The following is a 10,322-nucleotide window of genomic DNA, read 5'->3' as shown; positions in this document are numbered from 1 at the left end:
GCTGCAGATGTGGCAGTGAGGAGCTGCAGATGTGGCAGTGAGGAGCTGCAGATGTTGCAGTGTGGAGCTGCAGATGTTGCAGTGTGGAGCTGCAGATGTGGCAGTGAGGAGCTGCAGATGTTGCAGTGTGGAGCTGCAGATGTGGCAGTGAGGAGCTGCAGATGTTGCAGTGAGGAGCTGCAGATGTGGCAGCGAGGAGCTGCAGATGTGGCAGCGAGGTGCTGCAGATGTGGCAGTGAGGAGCTGCAGATGTGGCAGCGAGGTGCTGCAGATGTGGCAGCGAGGAGCTGCAGATGTGGCAGTGAGGAGTTGCAGATGTGGCAGTGAGGAGCTGCAGATGGAGCAACTAGGAGCTGCAGATGGAGCAACTAGGAGCTGCAGATGTGGCAGTGAGGAGCTGCAGATGTGGCAGTGAGGAGCTGCAAATGTGGCAGTGAGGAGCTGCAGATGGAGCAACTAGGAGCTGCAGATGGAGCAGTGAGGAGCTGCAGATGTGGCAGTGAGGAGCTGCAGATGGAGCAACTAGGAGCTGCAGATGGAGCAGTGAGGAGCTGCAGATGGAGCAACTAGGAGCTGCAGATGGAGCAGTGAGGAGCTGCAGATGTGGCAGTGAGGAGCTGCAGATGTTGCAGTGAGGAGCTGCAGATGTGGCAGTGAGGAGCTGCAGATGTAGCAACAAAGAGCGGCAGATGTAGCAGTGAGGAGCTGCAGATGTGGCAGTGAGGAGCTGCAGATGTGGCAACAAAGAGCGGCAGATGTGGCAGTGAGGAGCTGCAGATGTTGCAGTGTGGAGCTGCAAATGTGGCAGTGAGGAGCTGCAGATGTAGCAGTGAGGAGCTGCAGATGTGGCAACAAAGAGCGGCAGATGTAGCAGCAAGGAGCTGCAGATGTAAGGAACAAGAAACTGCAGAGGTAGGAGCAACAAACAAGGGGCAGCAGAGGTAGGAGCAAGATACTGCAGATGCCGTTTTATTTTTTTAAAAGACACAAAGTGCTGCAGTTCACAGAACGCAGTCCATGGAATAGCAATGTTACAAACTTTTGAGATTTAAGAACGCAAGTCTGCAATTTATACCATCAGATAAAGCATAAAAAGAAGTTTAATGTGACACCTAATTCACTTTCATATCTTCAGTATTAAAAAAGTTATGGCCATTTTCATACTGAAATTAGCATCTTGTTCCCTATAGCTTTTCCATTGACTTAACTCAAAAGCTGTGATCAAGGACAGTCAAAAGCCCATAACTTTCTTAAAATTTAAGAGAACTGAATGAAATTTTCAGTTATTATAGATTGAAGCATTCTGAAACAAATATGAAACAATCTTACTTGGATGACCTGAAATTAAAGCATATAATTAGTTAGTTACCCAATTGTAGCTAATTACAAAATTCAATTACTAGATCTAAACATCTATCCATTTCTTAAGAAAAAGTTAACATTTTTAAATAGCCTAAGTGTTCAAATAACATTCACACAATATAACATGATTTTTAAATCTCATTGTCATTAATTTATAGGCCAAATGGAAGGAATTTAGTGTTTAATTCCCGTAAATTAATGGCCATTTAAATCATCTTGCGAGTGGGATTTTGTGGTACGCGCTGGTTTGGAACGTTGCGGTTGCGGTGAATTTAAACCTCATATCGGCAGGAAAAATACTGCCGGTTCGTATATTTACATAATGAAATTTTCGCAACGTGAAATTTTGATTAAAGGCATCCTTAGAAGCAAGTTTATATATAAAATAAACGGCTTTCCTTTACCTTTCCCGTACATGAAATCCGTCCCCGTTGTCGGCGTTGACTGCTTTAGAAGATTATTTTTAATTTACTCCTGTTCGTAAAATATCCAGTGCAGTTTAAAAGAAACTTAATAAAACGGCAGTCGAAGGGATTATTCTTTAGCAGCTTAACAGCCTGACAGACATCGATTTGAATAGGCTGGAGAGACAAGGCATTTTAAACCCGCCCCCCACTCAAAGGCGCCAAAGTCGCGCACACGGGCAGCGACAGATCTGCAGCGCCGCTGAAGGTAAGTTTTGTAACATACCTACATGGAAAGGTAACCAAAATGCTGGTGTAACTCAGCAGGTCATGCAGCATCTCTAAATAGGTGATGTTTCTTCAGACTGAAAGATAGAGAAGATAGACACAAAAAGCTGGTAACTCAGCGGGACAGGCAGCATCTCTGGAGAGAAGGAATGGGAGACGTTTCAGGTCCAGACTATTCTTCAGAGAGGAGTTGAAAGATCGAGAAGACCAGAACAAAACTGGGCTGGCAACAGAAGACCACAGGAAGAGTGGAGTCCATAAAGGCCCATTGTTGACTGCGGATGATGTGCTAACGACAGGGATAAAGGATGCGAACAGTGGAAATAGTAGGATGACTGGAGAGGTGGAAAGGGGGAGGTCGAGGGGGAGGTGGGGAGAGGAATGCAGGAGTTACTTAAATAAATCAACGCTGCCTGAGCAAAATATGAGGTGCTGTTCCTCCAATTTGAGTAGAATTAGGCCATTCGGTCCATCAAGTCTACTCCGCCATTCAATCATAGCTGATCTATCTTTCCCTCTCAACCACATTCTCCTGCCTTCTCCCCATAACCCGTACTAATCAAGAATCTATCTATCTCTGCCTTAAAAACGTATCAGCAACTCTTTGTGTTTTGCTCATGATTCCAGCATCTTCCGTCTCCTGTGTCTCTCGAATGTGCATTTCTCCACTAGGACTAAATAACAACATATTTTTTTAAATGTAATGCATAACTAAAATACCAGAAATGTACACAGTTAATTTACAGACAAGTCGCAGAATTGAAATAAAAATTATACTCAAGATAATTTCAGTTGCATAATAGAGCGTCACGGAAACTGGCCTTTGGCCCCATCGAGTCCATGCCAACCATTAGGCATCTATTTACGTTAATGCTTCTCCAAGCCCATTGTATTCTCCCCACACTCCTATAACTTCCCCCCAGATTCCACTACCCACCTTTCTAAGGGGGAAGCTACAATGGCCAATTAACCTGATGTTAATAAAGGAAATATAGACAATTTTCTGCAGCTAAATGATGTTTAAAGATGTGAGTATTTTACATATCAAATACTCATATTATTCTGTTCAATATTTCTATCTTTTAATGTTGTTTGTGTTAAATTTCCGATATCCACAATGTGGCCTCGCCAAGTCCACACTAAATGTACCCTCCCAAACAAAGTGAGGCATTTGTTGCTAAAACAGACACAAAGTCCAAGAGTAACTCAGCGGGTCAAGCAGCATCGCTGGAGAACACGGATAGGTGACGTTTTGGGTTGCGACCTTTCTTCTTCAGCGGGTACTGAACTGAAATGTCACCTATCCATGTTCTCCAGGTGTGTTGCCTGGCTCGCTGAGTTACTCCAGCACCTTGGGTCTTATTTTTGTAATCTAGCATCTGCAGTTCCTTGTTTCTATTCCCCTTCCCTTGCCCCACCCTGGTGCCCACCAATTTCTCCCACCATTCCCCCCCCCCCCCCATTTTCCCATTTCATTCCAACTATATCCCTTCCTCTGACTTCACATTTCACATCTCTTCTGACTATCTCACACCCTTGTGTCTCCTTTACATCTCTAGCCTTTGTTCACCCATCTGCCAGGCTTTGTCCCATCTCCATCACTTTTCCAGTTTTCTCCACCCTACTACAAACAGTTTGAAAAAGGATCCTGAACTGAAACGTTGCCTATAGGGGGGGTTGCATGTAAGGTCATTGGGTCAAAATGCGTGACGCTCAATCTGTCTGGAGGACATGGCAGCCTCCCGCACACACTGTTATCACACGAAACGCGTACTTTCTTACCTGTTAAAAACCACCAAAATGGTCAATTTTTGCGCTGTAAAATAATTGTGGAGGGTGACTGAGCGCTCTAAACCAAATGCTCTAGTATCTTTGCTCTGAAACCGAGCATCAAGGTATAAGCGGCCGAAGCAGCGCATCCCTCCGTTACAGCCCCCACTCTCCCCCCGGGGTCAGCGCTGTCCGGCCACGGCCACTCTTCACCCCGTCTCCCCCTGTGGGCCACACTGTCACAGGCTGTGGGTCGGGAGCGCATACACACACGGGGCCGGGTGGAGCGGGGCCGCATGGAGGCAAAAACCTGGCAACATCCCCATCAGCTGCAGCAGAGTTGGGGACAGTCTGGTCCCTCCGCCTACCCAGAGTCACTGACCGCGCTGCACCGGCACCCCGACCTCCACCTCCCCCCACCCCAGGCCGCGGGGATAGACGGCCCGGAGACTGCGAGTGTGGAACCAGTCATCGTGGAGTTCGGATGCTGGGACGGAAGAAGAGCCATAGTAAGTGCTTACCTGCGGTTCACCGCGTGTACTCCAGTTAAAAAATATTTCAAAATATACTTTATTCAATTGGTAAATATATACAATTTCTGAACCATTCAAACAAAATTCATCCGACATTTTCGGAGACTATACAAACTTTTTCCAGTACAATTTTTTTACATTTGTCAAATTTCACCAAACAGTCCCCCACCAGTGCCACTCTGTGGCCCCTGTTCAAGTAATAAATATATACAATGTGTACACAGTGCGAAAATTTCCATCTGACATTTCAAGTTCCACAAAAAATGTCCCCCACCCGTGCCACTCATGTGGCCCTCTGGTGTGGGATACCTTCCCTTAATTTAATTTGAGGGGCGTCTCCACCATACTGTGCCCCCCATGTCCAGCAGCGGAAGGACCCTAGACTGTGGCCCTCCCCCACCGAGCCTTGGCGTTGGCTGCACCAAGCTTCAGCGAGTCCCTTAGCACGTACTCCTGCAGTCTGCAGTGGGCCAGTCGGCAACATTCCCTGACGGACATCTCGCTCTGCTGGGTGGTGAGCAACGCTCGGGCAGACCAAAGAGCGTCTTTCACCGAGTTGATGACCCTCCAGCAGCACTCGATGTCAGTCTCTGAATGTGTCCCTGGGAACAGTCCGTAAATCACAGAGTCCTCTGTGACGGAGCTGTTCGGGATAAATCGTTCCAGGGACCCTTTCATACCTCTCCAGACTCGTTTTGCAAATCCACACTCTGCAAAGAGGTGGGCAACCGTCTCCTCTCCATAGCAACCGTCCCGGGGGCAGCGTGCGCTGGTAGTGAGGTTCCGACGGTGCAGGAAGGATCTAACTGAGAGGGCTCCCCTCACCGCCAGCCAAGCCAGGTCTTGGTGCTTGTTGGTCAGTTCTGGCGATGAGGCATTTTGCCAGACAAGCTGGGCAGTCTGCTCTGGGAACCACGCCACCGGATCCATCGAGTCCTTTCCCTGCAGTGCCTGCAGGACATTCCGTGCTGACCACTGCCCGATGGACTTGTGGTCAAAGGTGTTGGTCCGGAAGAACCTGTCAACAGACGTCAGATGGGGCGGCAATGTCCAGCTGACTGGTACATTGCGTGGCATCTGCGCCAGGCCCATCCTTCGCAACACCGGGGACAGGTAGAACCTCAGCAGGTAGTGGCACTTAGTGCCCACGTGCCTTGGCTCTACACTCCGCCTGATGCAGCCACACACAAAGGTGGCCATCAGGATGAGGGCGACGTTGGGCACGCTTTTACCCCCGTTGTCTGCTGACTTGTACATGGTGACCCGTCGTACCCGGTCCATCCTCGACCCCCAGATGAACTGGAAGACGGCCCGGGTGATCCCCGTGGCGTAGGAGGGAGGGACAGGCCACACTTGTGCCAAGTACAGCAGACCCGAGAGCACCTCACACCTGATGACCAAATTTTTCCCGGTTATGGAGAGGGAGCGTTGCTTCCACAGCTCCAGCTTCCTCCCCACCTTGGCTATCCGCTCCAGCCAATTTTTGTTACTCGACTCAGCCCCCCCGAACCAGATCCCCAGCACCTTCAAGAAGTCAGGCTTGATGGTGAAGGGGATGGAAGATCGGTCGGGCCAGTTGCCAAAGAGCATGGCCTCGCTCTTCCTGCGGTTCACCCTGGCTCCCGTGGCCGACTCAAACTGGTCACAGATGCTGATCAATCTGCGGACCGACCTTGGATCTGAGCAGAAGACGGCGACATCGTCCATGTACAGGGAGGTCTTGACCTGAATGCCCCCACTGCCTGGCAATGTCACTCCTCTTATGCTCGCATCCTTCCTGATGGACTCGGCAAAAGGTTCAATACAGCAGACAAACAAGACAGGAGAAAGAGGGCAACCCTGCCTGACTCCAGACCTTACAGGGAAACTGTCTGATTCCCACCCATTGATTTGGACTGCACTACGGATGTTGGTGTAGAGCAGTTTGATCCAATTTCGGATTCCCTCCCCAAAACCCATTTTGGAGAGCACGTCCCTCATGTACATGTGCGATATCCTGTCGAAGGCCTTCTCCTGGTCCAAGCTGACTAGGCAGGCATCCACCCGTCTGTCCTGCACGTAGGCGATGGTATCTCTCAGCAGCGCTAGGCTGTCTGAGATTTTCCTGCCAGGTACAGCACAGGTTTGGTCCGGGTGGATCACCCGTCCCAGAGCAGACTTGACCCGGTTGGCGATGGCCTTAGACAGGATCTTGTAGTCTACATTCAACAATGTTATGGGTCTCCAATTCTTTATATCTTTCATCTCCCCCTTCTGCTTGTAGATTAGGGTGATGCTGCCCTTCCTCATGGAGTCTGACATGCTGCCGGCTAGAAGCATGTCGTTGTACACTTCCAGCAGGTCCGGGCCCACCCAGTCCCACAGAGCCGAATACAACTCGGCCGGTAAGCCATCGCTTCCGGGAGTTTTACTCGAGTCAAAGGAGCGGATGGAGCCAGTCAGCTCCTCTAGGGTCAGTGGTTGGTCCAGACTCTCCTGCTTGCTGTCCTCCAAGACCTCCGTGATAGAGGACAGGAAGTTCTGGGAGGCGGTGCTGTCTGTGGCCTTTTGGTCATACAATTCCGAGTAAAAGGATTTGCAGACCCTCATCATGTCTGTCTGCGAGGATGCTACCGAGCCGTCCTCCTCCCTAAGGCTGTTGATCACAGAGCTCCCCCTGTGAACCTTATGGAAGAAGAAACGTGAGCACGTCTCATCCTGCTCCACATGGCGGACCCTGGATCGGAAGATGATCTTGGAGGATTCAGAGGTAAAGAGCCGAGCTTGCCGGTCCTTCACCTCTCTAAGTTCCTCCCTCACATCCACCCCCCTTGACTGCAGAAGGAGCAGTTGTTGCAATTCTGTCTGGAGTTGGCACAATTCCCTCTGACTCTGTCTTGCTCTCTGAACCCCTTTGGCTATGAAGAACCTCTTAATGTTCTCCTTGGTTGCTTCCCACCAGAGTGTCGGGGAGTCAAAGAGGGGCCTCACCGTTCTCCAACGTGCGTAGTCCCTCTTTAGCTCCTCCACGTTCTCCGGGGTCAACAACTTCACATTTAACTTCCACGTCCCTCTGCCTGCCTTCCGGTCCTCCTGTAGGTGACAGGAAGCCTGAAGGAGGCAGTGGTCAGAGAAGAACACCGGCGTGAGGTCGGTGTGTCTCACCGTGACGGCCTTCGTGGTGAAGACGAAGTCTATCCGGGATCGGGCCAAACCGTCCGATCTCGACCAGGTGAACCGCGGCTGGGGCCCGCCTGCAGGGTCGCTGAAGGCGTCGTGCAGCTTTGCGTCTTTTACCGTTTCCATCAGGAACTTGGACGTGCTGTCCAGTCTGTTGTCGGCACTGCCGGATCGTCCAGCCGCATCAATGATGCAGTTGAAGTCACCGGCCAGAACGAGCTGCCGGGACGTGGCCAACAGCACTGGGAGCTGCTGGAGAACGGCCTGCCGCTCGCTCCGCACGGGTGGGGCATACACATTAATCAGCCGGAGCGGAGAACCACGGTACATTACATCCACCACGAGGAGACGCCCCGCAACCACCTCCCTGACCTCAGTGATGGCGAAGTTCCCTCCCCGCAGCAAGATCCCCAGGCCAGAAGCACGACAATCATTGCCCCCCGACCACACAGACAGTCCGTGGGGCCACCATCGCGACCACCTCCGATAACAGCGGAGGTGTGGCAACCCGCACTCCTGTAGAAAAGTCACATCTGCCTTGACCTTGGCCAGGTACTGTAAGGCATTAACACATCGCGCAGTGCTCTTCACACTGCGCACGTTTAAGGATGCCAGTTTGAGCTCCATTGTCCTTTAGAGTCCGTTTTCCTGCTCCCTCATGCCCACCGCTTCGGTGAATTGCCTCACCTTTCCTGGGCTCAGATACCCGGCCTCAACGGGTTGGGTTTCCCCTGTGGTAACCCGAGGTGTCGTTGGGGGGGGGCTGCTCGTTTTACCCCCTTCTGGGTGCGCCGCTTCCCCCGTCTCTCGTGGCTGGGGCTCAGTGACAGGCTTACTGCTCCCGGAAACTCGGAGCTGAGGCCCAATGGCCGCTGCACTGCTCCCGGTTGCCCGGAGATGGGGCCCATCGGCCTCTACGATACTCCCGGTTGCCCGGAGCTGGGGCCCATCGGCCGCTACAAAGCTCCCGGTTGCCTGGAGCTGGGGCCCAATGGCCACTGCACTGCTCCCGATGCCCTGGGGCTGGAGCCCCTCGACCGCTGCACTGCTCCCGATGCCCTGGGGCTGGAGCCCCTCGACCGCTGCACTGCTCCCGATGCCCTGGGGCTGGAGCTCCTCGATCGCTGCACTGCTCCCGTTGTCCTGGGGCCGGAGCCCCTCGACCGCTGCACTGCTCCCGATGTCCTGGGGCTGGAGCCCCTCGACCGCTGCACTGCTCTCGGTCTCCTGGTGCAGGTGTACAATCGTCCTGCACCTTCTCCTTTCCGCCCCGGTTTTCTTCTTGTGGGGTTTCCCGTTCGCCTCATCCTCCGACGAGGAGAGGTTTCTCCCTTCTGTCAGGGAGAGAGACCGTTTTTTGGTGTTTTTTTTGGGCTTGCCATCCCTTTCTGGCCTCTGCTCCGTGTGCTGACCCTTCTGGTGTTTTTTGGATTTTACAGTAGTCCAAATTTGCTCTCCCCCCTCCTCCATCGACTCTCCCTCCTGGGCTTGGTGCTGGAGTTCTCCTGGCACTTGGGGGCTTGAGGTGGCTGAGGTGGTTGGGCTGTCCTCATCCCTGTTTCCCCTTTCTGCTGGGGACTTGGCAGTGGTAGTGGGTGTCTCACCTACCCTGGGGGTGCTGGAAGCCGCCCCTCTTGTTGCCTGTGCATATGTGCATGCTCTTTTTGGGCAGGCCCTGTAAAGGTGGCCTCCCTCCCCACACAGGTTACAGTTCTTGCTGGCTTGACAGTCCTTTGTCTCGTGGCCCTCCGTTTTGCAGTTTTTGCAGACCACTGCATTGCATTGGGCCATCACATGTCCAGGCTTATTACATTTTCTGCAAACTCTGGGCTGCCCCACGTAAATTAAATATCCTCGGTTTCCTCCAATTGCGAACACCGATGGAGGGTGGAGGAGAGTTCCTTCCTTGTCCACCCTCAACTTCACCTTGACCTGCCGCTTGCTCGTCCAAATCCCATGCAGATCCTTCACGTCCACGCTGTTCCCTGCTCCGTCGACGTAGCGAGCAAGGAAGGTGAGGACATCCACTACGGGCACATGTGGGTTAAACATATGGACCGTGATCGTCCTTTCTTTTTGATTCGGGAGGGTGAAGAGTGGCTGCACCTTCAGCAACGACAGCGGAGCTTCATTCCCCTTCTCCTGGAAATCCTTTAACAGTTTTTGCCATCCTGTCGGAAGCACAAATGTAACGTCAAAATAACCGTTACCCGGGAAGTCCTGGAGGCAGTAGATATCCCTGGGCTCGAACTTGCAGGTCTCCAGCAATACCTTCTTTACAAAGGTGTCTCGACTGAAGGGCATCCCCTCACTGAGATCCTTGACACTAATCCTGAGGGTATTGCGGATACCCTGTCCTCTGGTTCCCATTGCAGCTGCCATTGCTACGATTTTTTAAATCGTAATCTGAAGCTCCTGTCCTTAAAGGACCGCCAGGACTGTTCTAATAAGAACAGATCTCTTTCCCTGTTCTAACAAGAACAGACGCTCTTTATTTAGCTCTTTTACTGACTGATAAGAACAGATACTACACTTGATCTTAGCCAAAAGGCCGAGAAGCGATGTACTCCAGTTGCCGTTGCGTGGCAACAGTACGGGTCACGGGTCGTGACCTCGACTGCCGTGCAATCTCCCTATACATCTCTTCCACATCTGCTGCCTGAGCCATTGAGTTACTCCAGCACTTTGTGTTTTTTTATTGTAAACCAGCATTTGAAGTTCCTTGTGTTTCTATTATGGTGCGTTATGTTCATTTTAATGAGTAGTGACTTTCTACAGCTGAAGCAATCTTCTTTATTGTTGCGTG

At 51.6% G+C, this 10,322-nt stretch overlaps 1 non-coding gene across 1 annotated transcript; it reads right to left on the bottom strand.

Moving 5' to 3' along the window:
* Positions 1-9,886: 9,886 nt before the first annotated feature.
* On the bottom strand, positions 9,887-10,079 carry LOC116979438. Its single transcript, XR_004413726.1, has one exon. It is a non-coding gene; the product is annotated as a U2 spliceosomal RNA (small nuclear RNA).
* Positions 10,080-10,322: the final 243 nt, after the last annotated feature.

This window comes from Amblyraja radiata, chromosome 12 (genome assembly GCF_010909765.2).
Source record: "Amblyraja radiata isolate CabotCenter1 chromosome 12, sAmbRad1.1.pri, whole genome shotgun sequence".
Lineage (NCBI taxonomy): Eukaryota > Metazoa > Chordata > Chondrichthyes > Rajiformes > Rajidae > Amblyraja > Amblyraja radiata.
The sequence above is the reverse complement of the archived record's forward strand: the minus strand, read 5'-3'. Positions and strand labels throughout refer to the sequence as shown.